The sequence below is a fragment of the Pseudopipra pipra genome, chromosome 5 (genome assembly GCF_036250125.1).
Source record: "Pseudopipra pipra isolate bDixPip1 chromosome 5, bDixPip1.hap1, whole genome shotgun sequence".
NCBI lineage: Eukaryota > Metazoa > Chordata > Aves > Passeriformes > Pipridae > Pseudopipra > Pseudopipra pipra.
The window spans coordinates 61,297,551-61,302,431 of NC_087553.1; positions in this window are offsets into that span (position 1 = coordinate 61,297,551).

Here is a 4,881-nt window from a genome sequence, read left to right on the forward strand (position 1 = left end):
GGTAATGATCGTAAGGAATATACTCCTTGGCAGCCCTGCTGTAATTTAGGCTTGGAGATAGAACTGGAGCTGAAAAAGTCAGACCTGCATGCTGAATACTGCTGGCTACGTTGCAGCTCTTCCATGCTACCTGTGGAAGACAACCTAGCAAAGATCTTGCAGGAGTGTCCTATTCAGCCAGGAGACCTTTTGAAATCAGAATCAGCGGCAATGTTTCAGCTAACACCAAGGAAGTGTCAAGGGCACACACTGAGGGTACTGCATCAAGCAAAGTATTTCTTCAACGAACTACTCAGGCATGGATATTCTTCACAGCCTTGGTTTCTAAGCAGTTTAGTATAGTCCTAACTTCAGACATGTTGAAGCCAACATGACTAAATTGTAAAGAAGTTATTTGCTGAAAGTATGCTTTGTAGTGTTAAAACAGTTACAGTTTTCTAATTCTGCAACTGGCTTTCTCTCTGCTGCATTGTAAGGAACGTCCGGGTAAACTGCTGAACTGTTTTGATCTGAGCAATGTTGTACCTAGCAGTGAAGCACCCAGCTTCCCAAAATGAGTGCCAGCAATGAGTGCAATAAACACAGAAAGACTAGTCAGAAGAATCTGAATTGACAAACTCACACTCCTTGCAAATTTGTTTCCTGCAGCATGTGTCTGCCTGAACAGAATACCAAGCTTCAGCAACTCAGGTGATGAGAAGCTGTAGGAACATCTGCAGGTGATGTACAGATGTGAACTCTGTAGGACCGTGCATATTGGCAGGACAGGATACAAACTTGAGGACAAGAGGGTTCAAGAAAAAAAAAATCTCCCTCTGTGTAACACAATGCATTTACCAGAATTTGAAAAGACAGTTATTTGAGGAAGAGGCTTAAGAATGCAAACCCTAGCTCAGAATGGATCCCATACACAGAGACCAATCTGTGTCAAATAAGATGCAATGTGCTTCTAAACTGTGATGTTGCTGATCCCATTCAGGATGCATCCCCTTCCTCTGGAACATTAACCATTCATGCTAGAATGCTCTTCCTTTATTTCTCAACTTTAGCTTTTCTCTTTGGTTGGGGTTTTTTTTGTTTTTGTTTTCCTTTTTGATAGCTTGAAATCTGCACCAGTCTTCTGAATCCCTTTGTTTACCTTTGCTACTATTTTCTAATTAGTTCATGCTTATTTTGTACTTGGTATGAGATAAACAACCTGGGATAGATACACAGCCTGTTTCCAAGTCCCCTGCTTCACAATATGCTCTCTTCTCAAGACCTTACTTCTAATGCCTAAGTCATGTCTGGAGAAGAATCAAAGCCTAAGATTTTGTCCTTATTGGCCAAGAATAACAGTTTCTCTCTTCCTCTCACATTGTCTCTTTTCTGTACCATGTCTTAAATTTAAAAGGAAAGGAGTAGTTTAGCACCTTCCCAGCTGATTTTGTTTCTTGCTTCCTCTTCCATAGTTACAGGAATATGGATTTAAACCTTAAGCTAAGTAAAATGTAGAGTATGGTCTCACCACTGAGGTGAGAAGTTACTACACTATCTCACAAAACACTATTATCAGCAAAGCTACTGCCTCTTCTGTCTGTATTTTCAAAGAGAAGAGCAAACCCAATCAGACTACACTGACAGTCTTATCTCAGGCAGCAGGATGAAGGGTTTAAGTTACAACTATTCAAGCTGAGGGTCTTGCAGACATGCTTTTATCACAGCAGTAATTGGTGTCCAATTACCAAAGAAGTGAGTTTTGAAAGATGCTTCCCCATTTTCATTCTCCCTAGTAGCTGGGTTTGTTATCTCCTCCTTCCAATAGACATGCTAGTGCTAGTATCTTAACTCCCCCTAGTCACTATAAGTAAGGGGGAGGGAGGTTCCTCCTCGCTGAACTCTGGGGCACCCACGTGTGTTTGGGAATCTGAACATCCCAGACATGGTTCATGCAGGCTACAGTCCAGCAGGGAATCCTTTAGCATATGCAATACTGGACTGTATAGCCTGCTCCCTGCTCCACCCAGCACTCCCAAAGCTGGGGATGGAATAGCAATATCCTTTTAGGGTAGACTTGCCCTTGCAGGTAGGCAGTAATAGAAATTTCCTTTGGACCACAATCATAGAGTGGACATAAAATTAGAGGGAATACCACCTCACGAATACATCTTGCAATGCCTGTCCCTAGTTGCACATTACCTCATGAGCAAAACACAAGTATTACATTTTATCACAGAAAGTGAAATATTCCACATTATTCCTGAACTGTGAAGGCTCAGTTCTAGAACTATGTTTTCAGACGTTCCACAATTAACGCACACAGCAACAGTCAGCACAGAGTACTGGAATGACAAAACTGAGAGCTGATTTTCCAACTTATCTGTAAAATTACTTGTATCAGGTTGCATCAGGACCCAATTACAGCTGCCGGCAGAACAAGCACTGTCCAAAGGCAAGGCAAAATGAGGGTTTCTGTCCCAAAGAGTAAATTCAGAATTTCAAGGAACACTCCACTCAAGTATTACACAAAGTTGTAATACTTCTACAGTAACTTCACATTTGGAAAAAGAAATGTTATTTCAATGCAGAGAGAAAAGCTGAGCTTTCACCCTTTACAAAAAGCTAGGAAAGCACAGTGTCTTTTCAATGAGGCTACGTAGCCAGGGACTACTGTAGCAGCTAACACAGGGAGTGTTAATCCAAGGGTACATTTTTAGAAAAGACTGTACACAACTTATGTTATTAAAGAAGATATATTATCAGATGTTTGTTGCAAAAATAGAAAAAGGGGGAAAAAACCCCTGCCTAGGTGCTTTTATTTAACCTATAGGTGCTTTTATTTAAGGACACACCAAGGCATGCAGTTAGGTCTATTAATATTCAGGTCAGTTCTCATGCACCCACCATGACCTCACTGCTTTCTTGACTCAGCAGAAAAAGGGGTTTATGAAAAAAAGATGGATAGAAAAAGATGGATTCCGCACCCCTCAATTTTTTGAAAGCTACTATCAGTTAAACCTGTGCAAATATATTTACAATACTTTCTCCTATGCTTCCCCACCAAAGTATGGAAAATGCACATTCCTACCTTTTTAAAGAGGAGAAAAAAGGCTGCAAAACAACTAGACAATTACTTAAAGAGCTCTAAATTCTTACTTCTGGAGACATACCCGGAATAAATCAACTGTCCAACATGAGTACAAAAGTAATTTTGATTCCATCAGTGGATATTTAGCTTTCTTTCAGCTCTTTCCTACACAACAGACAGAGTGACCAAAATCTGACCCAACAGCCTGAAAGATCAGGAGTTAAAAGTGTGACAATTTGATTAATTCTCTCCCTGTATATCAACCATAACTTAAAACATGACCAGTCAGAGAACTTACTTAGAGTTGATCAACCCAAACTCCCACAGCCCGGAAAGTAAATAAAGTGATGTGAAACAATGCAAATGAAAAATATGCTCAAGGATTTGCCACGTACTAGGATTTACAGACATGCTATTTATACTCCTACTTTTACAAAAGAAACTTTGTTCTTTCCAAAAATAGAGTTCTACATAGCAGATATTACAAAACAATTTAATCTGAGTAACAAAAGATTATTTTTCTGTGAACAAATCTGGGACTCTAAAGAGCTGAGTATGTGATAATGCAACTCAAATGTGTGTGACCATCCACAACAGACAAGTACAAAAATTATGATGGTCATACGTTGCTCTGTGACAGGGAAATGAGAAAAGTGATACAAGTTATGGAACACGACAGAAGAAATGACTGAAGCCAAACTAGAAAGTCTGTGTGTTTTAAGCAATCTCTAATTAAGGGAACATTCCCTGTGGCCTGATATGCAACATTTTTTGTGTTAAGCTGTTGTCTCCTCAATTAGTGGATTCATGTCTGCCAAGCAGCCAGAAGGAAACTGTGAGGCTGAGATGACCGATGTATTAGAGGGCAGTGTGTAAGTACCATGTGCTGAATGGCTGTTGCACAACTAAAAACACCCAGCCTCTTTTCAGCTTCTGAGGGAGCAGTGCATACCACCCTGCACTCCTTCACACTTCAGTCATGACCTACACCAAACAGCTGTGTAAAGCATTCAGACTTCCTCCTCAAGGAGAAGTACTGGTAATATCAGTGCACTCACAATTACACATTTTTCATTCCGTGTTAATTTTTCTAAGATAAAGGATGAGGAGCACAGTGCATGACATCTTTCAGTAATCTGCTAATTTTCTACCCAATTATTTACTGGTATTACAGGAAGAAATGTTTGAAATGTAATGAATAAATAACAATAAATAATAAGTAAGTAATATTTGCTTTTGTTTAGTGTCTTAAAGGAAGAATCAGATGTGAGCTTTTTCATTCTGTTATTAAAACCAGCACCTGCTGTTATACCTCCAAGGTTTCCAACCATAGCCTTTGGATTTGACTGGAGATAACATTCCACCACAATTTTAAATATTTCAGAAAGGGGTGGGGAAAAAAACCCAAAGATGCATTCAACTACATCACCAAAACACATGTGTACGCAGGTATGAAAACCTGTAACTTTACCTGAAAGTTTCTGTATTAATAAAAAAAATCTGCAGTGTCACAGAATCTCTGAAAACACATTCTGTACTACTTCAGCAAAGATAAAATATTTTTTTAAAACATATGCATTTTTATTTAATATGCTATGTTATTATGCATTATACTACTTGATAAGCTGTGTTTAAATTCTAAGCTAAACAAATTCTGTTCCCAGAGCAATCAAAACTACTCCTATGAAGAAGACTGTGCTTTCAAGAAAAGTTAACATCACCAAGCCAGAAGTGTATTTTTTTCCTAGTAACATACCTGTTAACTATGATGAGATAGCATACTGGAAGAGATTTATAAGAATAAACCCAGAAAC